This window comes from Oxyura jamaicensis, chromosome 1 (genome assembly GCF_011077185.1).
Source record: "Oxyura jamaicensis isolate SHBP4307 breed ruddy duck chromosome 1, BPBGC_Ojam_1.0, whole genome shotgun sequence".
In the NCBI taxonomy this organism is placed as follows: domain Eukaryota; kingdom Metazoa; phylum Chordata; class Aves; order Anseriformes; family Anatidae; genus Oxyura; species Oxyura jamaicensis.
Genome location: NC_048893.1, coordinates 85,641,556 through 85,663,245, shown reverse-complemented (window position 1 = coordinate 85,663,245; position 21,690 = coordinate 85,641,556).

The following is a 21,690-nucleotide window of genomic DNA, read 5'->3' as shown; positions in this document are numbered from 1 at the left end:
GGCTGCCCACTATTGCCAAGCCCATGGGACAAGCTGTGAGAGCCAGTGGCTGGTCCTGGGTGTGCACTGTCTCCTCGGGAGCAGAAATCCCTTCTTGTCCTCCTGCCACCCCAGAGGATGGCAGCTCTCGCAGCCCCAGTTTTGCCCCCCGCTTGCCCTCCCTGGGCAGTGAGTGCTCACCCTTGTTGCCTCTCCATGAGGTGACAAAACTTAACTTCATCTACACTGACGCAGGGCTTTGAGATGGCTCTGCTGGAGGTTCAGCCATGTAAGGTCTGCCTTATTTGTACAAATGAGACTTAGGCAGCGTGAGCATGGACATGGCTCCTGTAAAGCACTAATCTGGGCATTAAGTGGATTACATGCTTGGTGTCATTTGGGTGGCATGCATTGTGCAGTGTGTTGGGCCTCGGCAAAGGACAATAGCAAGTCAAATGGAAATGCTGTCACTGTGAACACGGTGCAGGGCAGAGCTGCTCCAGTCCTTCTCACTTTTCCCTGTGGCTCTCTCCCTTTCATTTTTTTGAAGGTGGGGAGATCTTCACTTCATTTGTTGAGTGACCTCCCCATCCCCTGCCTGCAGTGCTGGAGAGAGATTAGCACAGATGAGAAAACACAGAAGAAACCTGCTGGAGCCAATATGTGAGAGTCTGCGACGGGAGGAGTGAGCAGCAAGGTGTCTGAGCACGGCCTGGTTGTCCCCAGGGGACACAGATGCAGGATGGTTTCAGGCCCTGGCGCCACTGCTCCAGTGGGGAATTGCGAGTGCTTTAATTAGGAGCTGGCTTAGTATTTCTCCAGGGCAGCGGGACAGGGGGAGACAAGGCCCCAGAGAGGAGGGGGAAGCTGGGAACAAGGAGCCAAGAGCACAGACTGGAATAGATTTTCTAAAGGAGGTATCTCTGTTACCTCCATGGATACCCTGCACCTGGAGATCTTCCAGAAGGCCATCAAGAAAAATAAGAGTGGTTGTGGTTAGTGAAACTAGAGCTGGTGGGGAAAGACTTTCTATTTCCAAATATCAAGAGTTCCCAAGTCTGTGTTGGTTGTCACATGCTTACAGCACGGTTGCCTTTAGACTACAAGGCCTACATGCTGATTACCTCGCTCATCGTCATTTGCAATGCAAGCACCTGAGAAATTGCTCGAGGGCCTCCCTGTGTCAGTATCAGACTGAGGTGGAAAATCAGGCTGGAGGAGCTGGCATATTACCAGAGCCTGCAGTGAGAGACCTGAAGTGAGGACCAAGACCACAAGTTCTCATGTAAGAGCCATCTCTAGGTTTGCAGGCTACAACAGTAGGTATGGGCAGGAGAAATTGGATTGTGTTGGGTGCAGAGGGATCTCTGGCAGAGTGTGTGGGGGATATTACTAACCTTCTCCCTGCAACCAGATATTGTCTTTCTGTTGCTGGACATAACTTGCACAGAAATGGCTATTCCCTGGGCCCTAGCCAATATTTTAAGGGTTAATGCACTGTGTAGTGGCAATAAATTTTGCTTGTATGACAGAAGAGTGGGCCGGAAATGTTTGCTGAGGAGAAGCTGCTGTCAGCATCATACCTTTCATTAGCCTGTACATTCCTCCCTTCCCTCTAATGAAATGCCCATTGACATTTATGGTCTCGTCACCTGGTGAGAAAGCCATTGTCACCTCCACACTGCCACTTCTCCCATCACAGCAGGTCTGATTCTCGCACTTGAAAGTCATCACCATCTTCTTTCTAAATGGACAAACCTTTCCTGGATGTATTTTCTCACTCTTTGAGCAAGCAAACATTACTGCATAAAACTCAAGACAGCAGCAGAACGGGTCATTATGGCAATGTTTTCTGTGAACTGCATCTGCACTCTTCCAGAGACACCTAACGAGCTTGTCCTTATGGACAGTGGCCATTTTGTTCCCTCAAGTGCTGTAGACAGTTACAAAGGTTTCATCTTCTTTCTGCTCTCTACTTTTGCTCTTTCTGACAACTGTCTTTTGGCTGCGTTTACTTTCCATATAGCTCTTGCTGGCTCTTTTTGTGAGGAGTGCAGGTCTCAAAGATAATCTTTGTACAGTGACCAGGCAGACGAGAGAGACCATCTCAATGTCTCAACAAGGGAAGGGCAGAGATGTGCACTCACCCCTTACTAGGCATCAGGTACTCTACACCAGAGAGAGCCCTTGAAGGCATCCCAGATGCAGAGAAAGCTTTCAGTTTTCACTCAGTCACAGGATGCAAACTGTCACAGATGGGTAGCAAACTGTGCTTCAATGGTTGTGGTATTTATGGGCATACTTGCTTTATCCCACAGTAATAATTATTTTACACTGAAGTTACATGGCTGTATGTGTACTGACAAAGAGTTGCACAGTCATTTGTAATGGGTCTTGGTCAGATGTACACTCATGGCATTTTTACAGATTTTTTTTTCAGCCCATACCTCCCATCGCTGAAGAGGTAAATAATTAAACTTTAGTCTTTGCTCCACTGTCTTCAGCGACTTTCATTATCGTTTGTTTGTTTGGTTTTGGTGTTTTGTTTGTTTGTTTCTGATATTTTCAGCTTTTTATTTCAGTATTTCTTGTTAAACCCCTTGGCATAACTGGGCACCTACTTCCACAGCCGGGAGAATTAGTTTGCAGAAATTCTTCCATGGTCTCTCAGAGGAGCTCCCGGGTTGCTGGTAAGAGTCTATGAGAGAAGAAGGCTTTGTGCTAGTTCCTGCATGTATAACTCTAACCATCAAATGTTTCCACAGTCATGGGGGAAGGTTCTTGATTCTTTGGTCCAAGTGTGGTACCCAGGCAGCTGTTGCCCACCTCTTCAGGGGAGATATGGTGGGCTGAAAGGAGGGGTGGCTCTTGTCTTTGGGTTGCCAGCTGGACCTCTCTGGTATTGTGTTTACATCTGGACAAAGTACAAGTCCTGTACGTTCTCTTCTGATTATTTATTTCATACGAGTATGAAGATGAACAGGAAGGACACTTCCTAAGTCTCAGGTTGCACAGGTCTCCCTGCTTCACAGGGAATCTGAATTTAAAGAAAAAAAATTTTTACTCCTCCATATCACTCCTTGAAGCAAATGCGAGAAGTTTCCTATGAATTTAAAGGCATGATATGCAAGGAAGAGAATTGCTTCATCTCATTTCAGTTAATAACATGCATATACTACACTTAGGAAAACAGCCTTTTATTGATTTAATCTTCTGGCAGATCGGTATTTATGTTGTGGCTAAAACTGTCTGCCAGAAAGGACTGTTCCTCATCTCTGTCCTGATTCTGGTTTCAACAGTAACGTATTCACTTACATCTTCCTTAGGCCACTAAAGAGCAGGATCATTTAATCATTTGCTTTCCAGTAATTCAGGCCCTTTCACCTCTCTGGACCTTTGTCTTATGATAGCTGAACTATGGGTCATCATTATTTTTTCTTTCAGCCTTTTCTAAGTACAATGCTGGCTGTATACCTTTTGACAACACCTTCTTTTCCACTTCTTTCTCTCTTTTGTTATTCCATAACTAACTTTCTGGTCTAGACATAAAATCCTAGGAGACATGTATTGTGGTTTATTTACTCTAAATAAGTTTTTATTCCGGCTCTTTTGTTAAATCCCATACAAGTAGATCAAAATTAATCTGTAAAACAGTGGTTTAAAAATAATGCAGTCATTTTTTTCTGCAGGGTCAATGGCAGCAGAAACTTTGAAGATAGTGTACATAAAACAGGTTTTACGTACAGACTATCCTTGGAGACCATCCTACCTTTGAAAGACTTGCACAAAATTTTCTGCTACTCCACCTGATGCTAGGCAGGAAGGGCACTGCTGAATTTCAAGAATAGTTTGAAGTTTCCTAGAAGGTAACAGGCAATTGCCGACAGAGGAACCTGTTTAAACCCCATCTTTACTGAAGTTAAAGGCACAATTCCCACTGAATTCTCAATGGCAAAAAGGTTTACCTAAAGTGTATAGGCTGCCACAGGCAAGAAAACATGTTCCCTAGAATCTTTTCACAGAAGGTTTTATTTTTGGATATGGTCTCTATAGTCAAACTATGCAGTGTTTTACATCTGCACAAGTAATTTCTTTTTCACAAACTTACAGTTTTGAAGAGAGAAGGGACTAATATACTATCATCTAACCTGACACATGCCAGACATTTATACAGCTGTTTTAGTAACAAGTCCAATAACTTGTGTGTAGTTAAAATGCACCATCCAGTAGAGCATCTGATCTTGATTTGAGAACTTCATAAATTTGCCAAAGTCAACATATTATCTGTACATCATTTTAGTACTTAGTTCTTTTGTTTGGGCCCCTCCACTGTTAAAAAAAAAAAAAAGTCTCATTTCTTGTTTGAACGTGTCTGCGTCCAGCTTCCCATTAGTTCATGGTCTCTACTTTCTCTGCCATACTACAGACTCATTAAGGGCACTTATCTTAAATTATTTACAGAGGTATGTTAGACACCTCTTGGTCTCCTCTTTGATATGGGGAAGAGACTGAGCTTTTGGTAAGTTACTCTCTCCATCTTTGAGATGTGTGAGCTGCCTCATAGCGTGCTGTCTTCTTAGCCCAGTTTTTACATTATAGCTGTGTGCAGAAAAAAAATGGGCAGCACAAAATCCCCGTGCTTTGCCTATACCACCTCTTTTGTCTGTGCCTTCCTCATTTGAGACTGGGCCTCCCATCCTACCTGTAAGATGTGCTTTTTAGAGTTGTTCAATTTTGGCTTGTATCCACATCTATTTTTTTATTTTATTTATTTATTTATTTATTTATTTTCTGAGGGAGTTCCTTCATTTAACTGAGCCCAGAAGTTTCTGTATGTTCATGTTTCCTTATGTGAACAATCTGCATCTTTTTCCAAGAGAAGGTTGTACATAGCAGCAGCAGGTTCTGGAAAACTCTTTCTCACAGCTATAAATTTGAAGAGATTTTATCTTTCTCTGGGTAAAATCTTTGGAAACAGCTGTTGTCTCCATTTGAAAGAAAAGAGCATAGATAAGCCATCTATGAAAAGGCGTAAGTGTGGAACGTCAAAATAACATTTCCAGACATGAAGAAACAAATTATATCATTTGGACCACGCTTGGTGTGAAGTTCTGTGAAGGATGAGGAGCTCCTTACTTTGTTCAGACCTATTAATCAGTCCCAAAATACTGCCCTCAACTTACCCATCGTAAGAGGACACCCCTGCAGTAGCCTTCGTCTGTACTGCAAATGAAGACTACCTGAGGCAGATCTTGGATTCTGGCCCATTTAGAGTACATTTAGAGGACCTAAAGAGGATCTTTAGAGGATCTTCAACTGTCCAACTATCAGGAACACTCCCTAAGGTATCCCTCTTTGCAAGTCCCATTGTGCAATCTCCTTCTTCACTTTCTGAGTTTCCTCCTAGGAATTCCTGAACAAGTTTGTCTTCATTTTTACCAATAAGTGATGCCCTTTGGGATCCCCTGTGGAGCCGTGAAGCTCAGGGTAAGTACCTGCTAGAGAAATAGAGGCATCCCTGGAGCAAAGGACATTGGGAAGAAGGCCAAGCAACTCAAATGTGGTGCATTTATTACTATGGGGCTGTAGGAAAAGCCCTCTTCCCTTTACCCATCCCAATTTTCTTTTTCATTAGCCTCCTGACGCTAACCTCTGAATAACTTCTAAAGTAAACAGCCCATAAATATTGCACGAGTCTCCAATACTAAAAGCTGATAAAGTTTATAGCACTTATAAAATAAATAGAAGGAAATGCTTTTCAGTTTCCTATTTATAGGTCTCAGGAGGAATCTCAGGTATGATTTATCACTTCAATTTTAACTGTATTAGTCTCCCCCTATCACATACACACAACTCTTTTCCTTGGTCATTCTTTTTTTTTTTTTTTTTTTTTCCCTCATACACAGCTGCTTCCTCTTTTCCCTGTAGACGTGCTCACACCCGCACAGCCATTTGCCCTCCACATCCTTTGCGAACAGGCAGGAGACTGTGGGCTCTTTTACCGAGTGTTGAGTGCCATCAGTTTTCACCAGAGTCAGCAGGCGTTGAGGGTTCTCAGCATCGCACAAGGGGCTCTCAGCAACACATAATGCAAAGGAAAAAAAAAAAAAAAAAAGAAAAAGAAGCTACTTTTTTTCAGGCAAATGTGGAATGAGGCCAAAGAAGGATTAAAAAAGAGGGAGGCAACATTTTGGATGTGGGCGGATCATTAAAGCACAGAGAATATAGTTAACATAGGGTATGTTTCTTTTTAGGGCATTCCTATACACTTTCCAAGTGTTAATGTTTCTAAATATGCAGTATTCATTCTCAATTGCTAGGGGATTGCACTTGAACATAGAAGTGGACTCTGGCTAATAATACCCTTTTTCTTGGGGGAAAGGAACATCATTTCTTCTATTTTATAGAAGGGGAGGGAGGCATATTTAGGGCCACGTATCATGTGTCTAAATAATTGTATTTTATTCCTAAGGTGCACTTCTTAAGTGAATCTCTTGGTTGTTCCCCATTTACTTTGCCATTTAAATGGAAAAAAAAAAAAAAAAAAAAAAAAACTGTTTCAGGAATATATCTGCTTCTGGGCACTCAGCCCATGGAACCAGACTACAGCTAGGCCAACCTAAACCCTCCAAAATGTGCACAAGGTAGGCATCAGATCACCAGTACTAGCTGTTACGCTTTAGAGCTCTGTTCCTATTACATTGCAGTATTTGCTAATGTGGCAAGCCACGCAACCACCACAGCTTTTGACACCACTGCATCCTAACTGCATCTTCCTTTACTGGTTCTGTATTAAAAACAAACAAAAATGCCTTTCATGACTGTGATTGAAATAAATGCGTTTGAAAATCCCCCAGGCTGCACCTCCTGGGTTTTCTTCCCCGGGAGGTTGTACTGACACTAGAACAGGAAGAAAGGTAAAAGGGTGACTGCCAAAAACAGGAGCCCACGGAGCTGGAATCTAATTTACCTAAGGAAATAAGGAAATTAAAACTGCTGCTTCTAATACTGCTGATGTGAAGCTGCCACCTCCTCATCACAGGAGAGGGGAATGTGGTTTCAATGACATGAAACTGCTTGCTAGTAGTGACCTAAATTGATGAGGAAGGCGAGGGGGGATGGATCACAGCAGAAAGGTTCAAAAGCGCAGGGGAAGAAAATGAGAGCTGCAAACTTCTGGGCGTGGGGAAAGAGGAATTCCTCAAGACACACACACAGAAAAAACTGGTGTGGGGTGGAGAGGATGCTGCAGACATAGAGTGTTTCTATCCCCATGTTGCAAGAAGTGCTGCTTCCGTTTGGAACTTTTAAGGCCCTTCTTCTGGTATCAGTCTCTCCTGCCAGTTATGAAATATTGCCTTGTCAGCACTGCCATTCTCCAGGGCCTGTCCCCTTCCTTCTCCAACCTCCATTGATCTGGTGAGGGCTACAGAGCTCTCTCCTCAAGCACATCTGATAAACAACCACCCTTCTGTTATTCAGGCTATCAGGCAGCATGAATAAACCTTTAATTGTTTGCTGCTTTATACCCCACTGACCATGCTGATGTCTCCTATTGACAGCAGCTATGGATGCACTTTTCTACCTGCTCAGGGCAAAGGCAATTAGTCAATTAATATCAACTCAGTTCCTTTCCAGTTCAAAGCTTACACAAACATTGTGGTCCCAGGGAAACACTTCTGGACACAAAGTGTCATGCTCTGGTTTCACTTGTCTTTTACCTTATTTAATAAACCTGACCTGCTGTGGAATATTGGTGTACATTCATTGCTTTCAGGAAATATTGAAGCTTTATGAAGGCAACCATAACTTCTGATGATTTGTACCTCCACCATTTAAATCATCCTGTTGTTATTTTGAGACTGCCTAGCATGAGGCTTGTTTCAGCTGAGCTTAGACATCCAAAAACCAGGTATCTGATATGCACATGAATTCAGGCTCTCTCTATTATCAGTGGGGAGACACAGGTGGCTACAAATGGTGTTCCTTCGATCTGTTAGAGACATCTCTCAGGATCAGAAAAATGCTCCCTAGGCTAGGAAGCTTGTCTGGCCGCGTTGCCCATATCATTAATGCAATGTGTGGGCTCCTTCAGAGGGATGATTTAAAGAATACTTTGCTGCTTCGGGATGTAGGAAGAGGCTGGAGAAGGCACCAAGAAAGCTGGTCTGTAGCCACAGGTTTGGCAGAGAGCTAGCTTTGTGTGCAGATGCCTCTCTTACTAAAAGACCCCACTGAGCATCAGCAGGGAGGTGCCTTTTGGTTGCAGTCCAGCATCTGGCATGTGAGTTATTCAGGATTTGCACGACAACAGGGAACTCCTGAGCTTCTTACACAGTACCTGCTGGGTGATCCTTTTTCTCCCAACCTTGCTGACCAGGGCTCACTCTCCATCTTCACAAGGCCTTTCTACAGTGCATCTCTCTTACATCAGTGAAGAGGTTAATGAAAAAGCCACCTACTGCAGTCTGCCTAGGATAATAGCAGTCTCAGATGTTGAAATGCCTGGCAGATACTGCAAGGCCGAGCAGCAAATATAGGAGCAAAGGAGAAGACGTGTGTGCTTGCTGAGGGGAATGAACAGGGTCTGGAGATGGTTGGGGGAAGCAGCCTGACAGACAGCCATCCAAAGCCAGGTGGATTTATTAGCCTGCCAAGAAGCGACAGGAGGAGGGAGATGCAGCGAAAGCAGTATGTTAAATTTAAATGTCAGTCAGAAACATGAGCTATGGAGCACTGTGAATAGCCTCTAAAGACCAAGCCCAATGTGCCAAAGAGGCTTCCTTTCCAGCGGTCAGTTCTGCCTGTCACTGAGCTGGGAGAACGGAGAGAGCCTTCCAAGTCCGGAAAATGACACGGTTCCTATCCAGCCATTTTATTCTCTGCATCCTTAGGGTGACTCATGCTTCCTGATAACCATATCTCTGGCCATGAAGAACTGCAGGCATCACAGAAGAGCCCAGTCAAGACCAGGACTCATTTGGTGCTGCAGAGGACATCACCAGAGATCAAACCAGACAGAATTTCCCTTCCTAACAAGTCGGGAAGAAGAGACCAGGCACCAGTGTAGGGCCTGCATCCTCCCTGGTTCCTCTCCTAGATAAAGGTGCTTCTTCATGCTCAGTAATCTTGCTCTATGCCCCTTGGTCCACAAGCTGAAAGATGCTTTCTTGCTCTGTCCTCAGAAAAGATAGAAGAGCAGGCCACTGAGCCCTAGCCGTAGGTTACTGTACCTCAGCATGGGACTGGTAGAGCTTCCTCTGCAGGAAGACATACCAGCATGGAAACCGCTCCACGCTCCATTCAGCAGTGAGCCTCGCCACGGAGATTGCCAACGAGAGCAAATGCAGCTAGCTCCAAAAGAGCTGTGGTTTTAGTGGTATGGGCACCTGTCCACTAGGAAGTGCGCTGAAACCTCCGATGCATTTCACAGGTTGTGCCAAAGACCCATCAGACACTAATAACATTCAATCACTGCTAACCAAGGCTGATTTTGGAACAGATGCTTGGAAGTGAAATACTGCCTATCCCACGACCAGCCCCTGCCATAAGTCAATTATACACTGTAGTATTTGAAACCAATAAAACAGAGCTTTTTATTATATCCCATGGCTTTCTTTGGAAGGTACTGCAACCACAGTTGAGCTTGGAAACTTCACACATAGCTTATTTTATTTTCCTTAATGACTTTATGTATATATGTCTTGTTACCAACCCTTTTATCCATGGGATGTTATTTTTTCAAATTGCAAAGAATATTTTGTTTCCTTCTATTTCTGTCCAGCAATGAACTTCATGATCCTATTCTTTACTTAGACACATTTGTTCCCCATTCAGACAGCATTAGTACTGCCCACAATTAGGATTCACTCTAATTCAAACGCCATCACTTACCACGCTCCCACCCACACAACAGGCAGCGAGGTCACACAGACCTTGGAGCATCTCGTGTGTAACGCTGGAGTATGAATGGGGTTTGGACCCAGACAGAGATCTGTTCCAGCTCTAATGGGGTCCAGTCACTTTGCTGGGCAGTCAGGTGTCACGGGATGCAAATGTTAGCCACATCTCTCACATATGAGCCATGGGCTAACAGTGATTTGCAGTGCTTGGGCAGACTTAATCCAGAACTAGTTTATGTGGGGGCAACCTGCCGCTGGGTTTGGCTGCCTTTCAGATGGACAAAGCAGATCCGGGAGCTTAGGTAGCTCTGTATGGTGAATAACTGTACATACCTGATGCTTCACAGACAGAGACCACCTGTCAGCACCCAAGAAGGAGGAAAACTCCTGGAAGAAGGGAAATTTAGAGCACAAATTCAAAAACAACAACAAAAAACCAACCAACAAACAAACAAAAAACAAAACAAAATAAAAACGCAAACCTGTGGTTTTGGTTCAATCTGAATTTATAAGATGAGGTGTGTCCACAGTTTCAGTGCCGCAGTGGAAAAGCATAACGATCCTTAACAGTGAAGAAAAGGTGAAAATAACACTCTTTTATTTATTTATTTATTTTAATTGCGAGAGGAAAGTGATGGAGGGAGGGGTGATAAATTGAATGCAACGTATGATGTGAAAGCACACGAAATGAAAAGAGAGAGACTTTTCCTCCCTCCCTGCCATGTTAATGAAATAAAATAAAATAATAAAATAAAATCAAGGGAAGCTGCATTAAGAAAAGGCAGGCCTGCAAGGGGCAGGGAGCTGCTGCTCTGTGGCAAGGTGAGAACTAATTCCCACCCCACGCCCCGCTCCTTCTTCTCCCCTGGACCTCTCGCCTCCCTCCCCCTTTCCCCTCCCCATCCGCCAGCCTCCAGCCTGCCATCCTTCAGCGGCTGCTCCCCTCTCATCCTGCGCTGTCTTTTTGACTTTAAGCAGTTCCCTAGCAACAGCTGGCTGCAGCAGAGAGGCAGAGCAGTGGACATTTTGCGGGCACAGCGATGGGCAGGGCTCGGCTGGGCTGCAGGGTGCTGGCTGTCCCCAGGACAGGGCGCGAGGTGGCACCAGCCTGCGACAGGGGGGTGGCAGCTAACCCCCTAACACCCACAGACTTCTCTCATCCAAGACTTCTCCCCCTTTGAGTCTTTCCCAGTCTTAACTTAGCTATAATGCCTCTGAAATATAAAACAGTACTTTTTAAAGCGCATAGATTTGGACGCCCAACTGAAATAGACGTTTAATAAAATTTGATCTCCTAAGTGCTGAAGTTACTCTGGAAAATACAATGCAAGCTTTTAAGCAATTTGGAGCAGCTTTTGAAAATTGGACCTGAACTCAGCACTGCAATATCCAGTTACTGCAGAAGACGTTAGTACAATAGTTAAATTTGTAATGTGGGCATATACTTGTAGAAATCTATAAAGCCAAGTGATCAAAGCGTCTGACAAGACCCACAGTGTAACAATCCAGTTTAAAACAAAAGAAGAAAAAAGGCACAAGTGGACAATGTTTTTCATCAATGTTTTTCATCAATGTTTTTCATCACCCTGACATTTGAACTCTGTGATATTGGCACAATCCAAGGTTCACTCCCCCTGCTGATTTCCAAGTTTTTCACCTCTTACATCGAGTAACAGTGCAGAAATGCCATATGTGCTAGAAATTATACGTCTGCATTGTGAATCCAGCCTCACCCTCAGCCTTGTCTCTCTTCACGGCAGTGTTTTGTCTGTGCTTTGCTCAGCCCGGCAGGGCCCAGCACTGTCAGCCCTGCCAGCTGGTGTACCTCCTGCGTGGACCACATCTCTTACCCACTGCCTCGCCCCACCTCCTGCCACCTGGCACAGCGGCTGCGTCTCCCACCTTGCCTGCTCAGCACTCCTAGCACCGTCCCCTCTGCACCCTGTGTGTCTGGCAGCCAGCTGTGTGCTGGGCTGGGGGTCCCACAGCACGAGGGGGGTGGCAGCCCTGCGCAGCTGCTGCAGAGATTGTGTCTGCTAAGGGGATCCCACACATGCCCCGTGGAGGTGCATTGTCTGTAGGAACAGACCTTCTCCTGCCAATTGCCATGCCATCTGACATATTACAGTGATTTAAGTCTGCTGTAAGGTAGACAGTAGTATTAAGGTGAAGCCTTGCAAAGGATAACTATGTGCCTGGGCTCTCCTAGCCTGAAGAGGCACTATCTGTCTGCTGCCTTTGCTGTCCTCTACGTCAGCAGCACTCATCATTCCCACTGCCACCAAAAGTACCACTAGTCCTTCCCCTGCTCCCCCTCTTTTCAGCCTTTGGGACCTGCTCCCTTGTCCTTCTGCACTGCTGCAGAGCTCACTTTTCTCACCCCGTAATGTACTGATAGCAGGAAAATTCCCTAAGGCTGAAAACCCTTGAAATGCCAGGGCTGCGACCCAATGGCCAGGGATTTACCTGCCAGGCAGCCTCACACCAGCCATGCCTGCTGTCACACCTCTGTCAGCTGCAAATAGCAGCTCCCTCTTGAATCCTACCACTCCACCGAGGCTTCCGTGGGGATGAAAACATGCCCACATCCTATGAACACAATTTTTTTGCCTTTTTTTATGCCTTCCAAATCTCTGTTGTTGTTATTATTATTATTATTATTATTACTATTACTATTATTACTATTATTATTATTCCTATCCCCTGCTCCTCTGTATGTCTCTGGTCATTCCAATTCTGCATTTCTTTCTTTTGGCAATATTCAGTTTTCACCTTATTTCCAGTCCTAGATTTGCTTTTTGTCAATCTTGGTGAGTTGGCAGCAAGCTAGTTAATTCTGACTAAGTGCCCTCATTGGACTTCAGATGAGATTAATGGTGGAGCCCAGGAGTTTGCACTTCTCAGGCATTGTTTTAAGCAATCCATTGTCTCAGGCAGGTACCACTGCTTTAGTTACACCAGCTTGCATTCGATAGGTTGTCTCCCAAACCAGAGGCAAGACTTCTTTTGTTTCCCAAGGAATTCTTATGTACTGCAGAAGCTAAGTATGCCATTTGGGCCACATAAATGTACGTTGGCCAGATGTTTAATATGCCTGTTTCAATGTGTTTTGCTGACAATAAAAGAATAATGAGTGTTCCTGCAGGACAGTTTGATGTAGATTAGGATACAACAAATGCATTTTGACATACGAGTGTGCAAGAACAGCAGAGACCAAAAAAAAAAAAAAAAAGAAAAAGAAAAAAAAAGGAAAAAAGAAATGTAAATACTGTTCTTATTTTTCCTCTGTGAGCTTGATGTTTTATCCATAGCTCTAAGCATAGCATACATTGAGTTGACCAGCAATATACTGTAAAAACAAGACAAGCAACACCCAAACCAAGCACAATAAATGCCACATAAATCATCTCAAATAATGGGTGTGCAGAATTTGTTCTTCCTGGCTATACTCCGTGAGTATCAGTTGCATTCCAGCAAGACTGAACTTGGTAGAGTAAGTAATAATCTGGAGTGTGTGTGTGTTCTACCTACAGAAATGATGACCTTAAAATATTCCGAGGCTACAATTGATCAAATTGTGCTGTAATTTATGTATCTCAAAATGCTATGGGAATTACTGGTTCTGTGTTGGTGTAACTGAAAGCAGCATTGGGCCTAAGATTTATGGAAGCAGTTTAGGACAGCAATAAGAGATTCACACGCACAAACACACAGTTTGTGCCTTCAGTAAACCACTACCAATCCCCAGTACTGCCACCAAAGAAAATAGGATCTTCTCATCTGCAATAAAATATATTCTTTCTAAATTTGGTACTAGAAATGTTTATTCCTTGCACAGCTCAACCATATGAATAAAGAACTGAGAACGACTAGATCGATTCCAACAGAAATCTGTTGGTATGCAGCGTATTGTATGTCATATGGAGTACTTCAAGTTACACGCTCAAATATGACACCAGTCAACATATTGGGAACTTGGAGCATGAAATCCTGGTTCTGCTAAAATCTTGGTGTAGTAGTCCCACAGTTTCCAACAGTTTGTTTCTGGACAGGACTCAGTCGTATCAGTGCTGGCATCTTTTTGCAGAGAATGAGCTACAGATGAAACTGGTGGGTATGCCTGAAAGGTGTTTTGCAGCTAGGGCTGGCCACTAGTGGTGTATTAACTTCTACATATTTAGCTCCTGTGGCCCCTAATGGCATTGCAAAAGGGAAGGTGGACACTGATACAGAGCTATAACCACCCCCAAAAGCTCATCTGTTGTCCACCATTACATTCTAGAGCTTTTCACTAGAAGAAGGGGCACTTGTCCATGAAATCAGGAAGCTGTAATGAAAATAGAAAAAAAATAGCACTCAGGGGTATGACTTAAAAAAAGCCTAGGACCAGACTAAGTGACATGGCATGAAGTTTGTGGGTCTTCACATTTAGAGTTGTGAGCTTTTTTTCCAGCACTTCCAACAGGAGCAACTTATTTCCACCTAGTTCTCCCTCTTTGTTCTGCGGTGTTTTTTCCCCTATTTATCTTCCCCCCCCACCCCCTTTTTTTTTTTTTTTCCTGGTATCTAGCTTTTCTGAGGAACAACTCCTTCTTGTTATAAGGTACCACAGTACACATCCTCATGAACACCCAGTCTCTGTCATGACACTGAGATCATACGGCAAACAAACTGAAGTGTAAACAGGGATGAAGATGGAAGCATCATCTCTGCAATGATATACAGAGATCTGATGTCACCAAAAGCTGATATCACCAGAAGTCTCTTTCAAAAAAGCCTCTGTTTCCCATAGGTGGGATTTCCTTGCCAAGTGTGTAAACCCAGAGGACTGTAGTCTCAGCCTGTGTCATGTAAGAATACATAACAACAGCTAGAGCAGAAGAAAACATTTAGTGTAATTTGGAAACCTTCCCCTGATAGTGGCCAACAGTGGTACTCTGGTAAGGATATAGAGCAGGGAGAGAAAATATAACAACCCTTTCCATGTATATTCTCCCAGCCTCCAGCATGTTTTGGCTCAAGAACTCTCTGTATAATACAGCAGCAGAGCTGCATCAGATAGCTTCAGATGTTTGTTTCTTCCAGGACTGCACCTGATTACTTCTGAAACTCATAGGAACTTCCAGCATCCATAAAATCCTGACGAAAGGTACCCCAGAGCTTAACTGTGCATTGCATAAAGGAGCTGTTTCCTTGCACCATTTTGAACCTGCCACCTGCCTGCCTCAAACATGTGTTGTGCTGTGATTCCAGCACAGTATTTCTGGCCTCTCCCCCAAGCTGAGGTGTGGGAAATCATGTTTGCAGACTCAGCAGTGCTATGTAGCGCACATCAGTGTGGGAGAGATGCATAGGAGGTGGTGTTATTTTCATACCACTCCTCTTGGGCTTTCAAGAACTGAAAGGCTCCTGGCCTTCTGGTCCGTCTTATTAACTGTATCTGGTTTTCTGGTTTTCGTGGATGGATGGACATGATGCCAAGCATTCCTGGCATAAGAAGCGACCCGACTATCAAAAGGGAATCTGAAAAGAGTCTGCTATGATTTTGTTCCTTCCTCTGATTCACAGGCATGTTTCAGTCTGCCAGTTAAAGCCCTGAAGTGACACGGGAGGTTATTTGGGGCCATTCTGTGGCGATGCAGCTGAGCAAAAAGTATGGTTTCCAACCTTACTAGCAGCTGTGCATGCTAAATACATGACTATCTTGCCAGCATGAAGAAGTCATGTGGCTCGACCAGCTTTTTCACTGTACAGAGGATGGAAAAGATCTCCCAAGCTGTGCACAAAGCCGCACAGTACAGCCTGCTTCCTCCCACCACATCGCTCTGCGGTGGGTGTAAAGCAACACATTAAAGACCTTTACGGCCATGTTAAGACTTCTGATTTTTGATAAAGGTTCTTGGTATGTAAAAAAAAGAGTCTTTGCCTGCTTTTTCAGGCCTGGGTCACCAAGGTTCAATGCTGCTTATTGCAGAAATGCAAATGCGAGCTCAGGTCTGCTGATAGTGCTGCAGGGCCTAATGAGATGAGCACACTGGGTTGCGCTGTCTGCTGTCCGCACACGCTGCCTGCCTCAGTACTGACAGTGATGGTGACAAAACGTCTGACAGCAGAAATAGCAGTAGCAACACTGCATCGAAACTGGGGTTCCACTCTTTCTCTCTTTTTATTTTTATTTTTTTGGTGTGCTCTGACCAAAGTGATCCCCCTCTTCCCTAGGAATACCGTGCTCCATGCGGTGGGGTTGCCCCTCTTTCTTCCCCCTCTCCCTTCTGCCTCTCCCCATCCTTCAGCAGGAAGGGCTGTCCTTGTGCCTCACCCCCGCTGCCTCCTGTCCCTCCCCTTCCCAAGGGAGAATGGGCTGTTTCCTCTTCTCTCCTTCTCCTCCCTAACACATCCACTGCCCACAAGCCACTGAAGCAGTGCCTGTGCAGCACTGCCTGTGTTGAACGCCTGCCGCATTGTCTGCTTTGAGCACAAGCTGGATGTGGCAGGCGAAAGGCTTGTCTCTGCCTTATGAGCAAGGTAACAAGAGCAATATGACAGTGTTAACCGCTTCTTCCCTGAGCACACTGCCTGTGCCATGTCTCGAGCTCCTTCAGCAAACACAGCTCGCCTGCATCTTCCACTGCGTTAGGCTAGCCTGGGTACTAAAACAAGTCCTTCTTAACAGAAACGCAGTTGTGAGTACATTTGCATCTTACTCACACCTCACGTGCATGGCTGCTGGTGTGCAAAGGTAAAAGATCCTTCTTCTAGGAGCTTTGGCCAGATTGGCTTTTCCTCTGTTGTCGCACAGTGAATGCTTTCCAGAGACCCAGAGCCAGTTGTCTCTGTGCCCAGCAATATAAAGAAGGGAGTCACCAAAGGGGGAGGGCTGTGGTGGAAATAAGTGTTGATAAAGGACATGGGGTTCTCTCTGTTATGGAATATTTAGGAAAATATATGGAGATGGAACCAGTAGGGATGTTCTACAGGTTTCAAATATAAAATACGGGGTTGCTGCACTGAGAGTGAGCAAGCGAAAGAGGGTTATATATTTGATGGCTGAAATTCTGCCAGTCTCTCTCCCCCGTCTCGAAATATGTTCATGACGCCTAGACATAAAGTTCAGTGTTTCATTCCATCTCAATAGGGATTTTATGACTAAAGTGCCGAGGGTAAGAAAAGACCAATTTGTAGTTTTATTGATCAGGCTAAAGGTCAGGGGCAGACGTGTAGGTCATGGTGCTTCCTCTGAGCAGACGTGGGACCGAGCGCCTACCTTCTGAAAGCTGAAGAATGAGGCAGGGGAGGGGGAACTTACACTGATGAAACATGACAGCTGAGATGTCAATCATGCCCAAATTGGACAGGCTCAGAGATAGGAGGTCTCACAACAACCATAACTTTGCCCCCATGCCTGCATGCTCTGGCAGAGGGGTTTGTACTACGTGTTTGCTCAGGCTGTCATGTGGTGTATGGGCAAACGCCAGGACACAATTTAATACAATAAAAACATAATTCATGCTGACGAAGTTTATGAGATCAAGTTTCCCAGTCCTAGCTGAACCACATAAAGCATATATTGCCACTACAGGCATTTTGGCTGAAACAGCAGGGGCTTCTGCTGCATGGAGATAGCCTGGAAGGTATTCGTCATCATGGCCCACTCTGGGCTGGCTGCAATAGTAGAATAACACAAAACTACATTGATTCATTGTCAGGAATTTACAGTTTAAACTCAAAATGTCATGAAGTGAAATGGTTTCCACAGCAATGTCAGTTTTTCTCCCCTATATATATTAATTTTGTCCTTATTTGCCCCTGTGAATCACCACCAAAAGCAAGGCTTGGTCTCTGGAGGATATTCTGTTCCTGGTGTCTCTGTGTTACATTTGCAGTGTAAACCTGTTTATAGCTGAGACTGTGCTTGCTGTGAAAGAGAGATAATCCAACACAACTTTAATTAAAAATGGCTGAAAGCTAATTTTTGTTCCAGCTGATCAGAACGACGACAAGAAGCTGCTGGTGTAATGCTGATGGGACCCATATTCTATCCCTAGTTTGCTCCTGCTGTCCCCTGGGGAGTGGCTCACATGTCCCAGAGCCCTGAAGCCAACTTGACCTTCATGCTTCTGGCAGACCTCTATCTGCTGAAAAGGTCCTTATTAAGCAACCTGTGGCTCTCACAGCCTCTTCACCCTACTCTGATCTCCCTGCTTACCCCATCATGTGTAGCAATAGGAGGGTCTCATACCTTTCCACTATTTAAGGTACATGCAGGGCAGGTAAACAGGTGGCTTAATTTAGGTAATGCATTTCTTGACCTTACTTACTCAGGTTTAATCCGTACACAGCAAAAATGGGCAGTTGTTCTACAGTAATTTTAATTTTCAGGTACAAAGGATGAAGAATTCCTAACTCGTAAGTGATGGGCTAATACAGCTAAGCTATTTGAAGAAGATCTGGAGAGCTAGAACTTACTCATAAACTTCCCTTTCCTACACTAGGCTGAAGGCAAACTAAGCCTGAAAAAAGGCAAGGCTCCAAGTCCCTGAAGAAGATACCTCATTACAAGCACTAAATCTCTCTTAAGGATTTATCCTACCACCCAGACTGTCAGATGGCTTGATTAATATCTCACCATTTCACTAAATTTATAACCAAAAAAAAAAAAAAAAAAAAGAAAAAGGTTATCAGTGTGAGTATTTCTTGGTAGCCAATCCTGGCTTGTGGTAAATAAAGCAGACCACAAGATGTATTGGTATCACTTCAAGCTCTGTTTTCTCTGACTTTGGATTCAATGAAGAAGCATTTAAAGGCCATGGGAAGTACAAGTTTAGGAATGGTGCATGTTACATGTCAAGTCTATCAGGGACTGAGATGGTCCAACATACACACTAGGATGTACTTGCAAAAATTGCATGCAGAAATGTAGAAAAGGCCTACTTATATTTACTTTTCATATTCTCTAAGTTTGGATCATTTTTTCTTTGCCTGTGCTCTCCTTATCCTAACAACTTTTGAACTCCAAGTGAAATCTGATTTTATTCTCCCCCCAGCCTATTTCCTCCCCTTTTTTTTCATCCTGTATTTCCTCTGCTTGTTGATTAGCTGAGCAATGATGAACTTCATGATTGGATCTGACGTGAAGCAGTGAGTTGGTTATCTAGTTACATTGCTAGCTGCTACACAGCTTGGTGGCTTCTGGATGGCTGCTGCACTATGAGGCAACTGGAGCCTCTTCTGGCTACAGCAATTTCATTGTTGTGGTCAGCTGGGAGAGTGATGAAAACATGGATGGCTTGTCAAAGAGCTCATTCTAAAGGAATGGGTGCAGTTGTGCTTAGACAAAATCAAGTAATAGTTATTTACACCTCAATAGCAATCTTTATGCCCAACATATTTGAAGAGTTCAGTGTAACTCCCAGCACCCACAACCCTCCAATCCATACCTTTCCTCTGGACCTTGGAGCTAGAGAACTGGCCTAACATCACACAACAGGGATCGAATAGCCTAGGCTCTGCGTGTATTTAAATTACAGCCTTAATGCTCCATTAGTGTGCACTTCTATCACCTTCATTACTTATATATTTGAATGCCTGGTAAATAGGTTGTTCTCACAGGGAAGAAGGAAGGGTCATATTTATTTAGTGTAATAAGAAAATATGAGAGGAGCAGAAAACAGAGAGCTGCCAGCAACTATACCTAGCATTTTGCAGCTGAGGGGGCTTGCGTCTAACATTCATGCCTATTAGACCACATCAGATCTCATAATTAACTAACGGCAGTGTGGGGGAGACATTCCCTGGCTGAAGCCAAGCAGCAGCTGCAGTGTCTGTGCTGTATGATATTGGGGAGCAAAGCCTCAGTGTGGGGGCTTGGGAGAACAACAGCCAAGAAGATCTTGAGCTCCAAATAGTTCAGTCAATGCCTGAGATGGGTAAAAGGCAGAGAAAATTTGAGGGACAACACAACACAGAGGGAAAGCTGGAGGCCAACAGGCAGCTACCACCAGTTTGATTTAGAAGAGCTGAGACAGTAGGGCTGCTTCACGTACAAGGGTAAAATCGTAGTCTCAGAAGAAGCTTATGTGTATGAAGAATCACTACTTTTGATCTCTGGTGTATAATTGCAAGTTATGCACACTGTGAAATATTACTGAGAAATTGAGCAGAAAGATTCAACAGCTATATGCAGTGACATGAATGAGAACAGAGTGAGAACAGGAGAGCTGAGATTAGGGAGGAAGACAGGACTGTGGCTAGGTCAAAATAGGATTATGAATAGATCCAAAATCAGAGATATAACCCTGCTTTAAGTCTCCAGGGAAGGGGAAGCCCTCACCAGAACAGAAACCTCCAGTGCAGAGGGGACTGTTGAGCTGCGAGTGCTGGCCGTTACTGCCAGGTGTCTGTGGCATGGGCTGGTGGTGGCGGCGTGTGACACATCGGCGGAGCTTCTCCATCTGAAAGTTATGCAGTCGGGGGCAAGCAGAAAGCAGGATGATGCCCTGAAATCAGCTTTGCACCCCACTTCAGCAGAAGGAGAAGCGCCTGGCCTGCCAAAGGTGCACACCCTCTGCCTAAACCTCAATTTTCAGGGCTCAAACTGGGGCAACAGCACAAGAGCGGGTGACGGTGGGATGTGACTGCACAGCCCCTCACAGCCCCACCACGAGTTCGCTGGACCTCTGTGCATAGACAGCGGGGGGTATACGGGTTTGGGAGCGGCTACGGGACGACACCAGCCGTCCTTTCCCCAGCCGCCCACCCCAGGGCAGCGGCGGGGGAGGCCGGGTCAGAAAATGGCGGCCCGGCGGGCAGGTCGCGCGGCCACGGCGGTCGGGGCGCAGGCGGCGGCTGATGGCGGCCGGTTTCCATGGTGACCGCGGCGGGGGAAGGGGAGATGGCTGCAGAGACGCGAGGGGGAGCGCGGGCGGGGAGAGATGGCGGCGGGGATGGCGGCGCAGGGGCGGAGGCGCTGAGCCTTCGCCTGGGAGGCAGGGGGCTCCCCGCAGCCCGAGGGGCTTCGGGTGGGTGTCCGTGGGTCCCCTGCGGGGCATCCCTGTTTCAGGACAGCGACTGGGTGCGCAGGGGAGGAAGAGGGGGAGGAAGAGGGCGTGGAGATGGCACTGTCAGCAGCACTCGTGGAGGTCTGGCCTGGTGGCTTGTTAAATACGGCTCTGCAGCATCCTGCTCCGAGGAGCTGTCTTGCGGCAAGATTGAAGGACACTGGCCCTTCTCCCTGTAAAATATTCAGCGGGTCAGCCCAGCCGCTTCCGCAGGTGGCAGCCCCCACGGCACCCCGGGGAGCACGGGGTCGTCTCGGAGGTGCTCTGGGTTTAGGTCACGGTGTTCAGGAAGGTGCTTGGCGAGGAGAAAAGCCTGAGATGCGGCGAAGCACAGCTGGGATTCACAGGCAAAACAAACCGCCTGTGTAAATACGTGGGCTTAGTATTCATACAGGAGTAAGTTCCAGAGTTCAGAATGGTTGTTACCGTATAGAAAAGTGCTTATCACCATGGTGACGGAGCAATGCTGTATCTTCCTAGGAATGGAAAGTTTCAGTCCCAGGGATCTGCGGCATATGACCAGTGGGTTAAACGCAGCTGTCTTTACCTTTTAAAACCAAGGATTGTGATTTGTGTGACAGCTGTATACATGCCCGTGAAGTGAATTGGTTGGAGTCAGCATGGCATCCACCTGGTAGCTAGACATACACAAAAAGGACACCACAAGTACCTAGTGGTGTCCATTTCAGGCAGTGTCTTCCAAAAAAAAGTCTTGCATAAACTAAGGCAGCAGCAGGGAGTGCTGCAGGGAA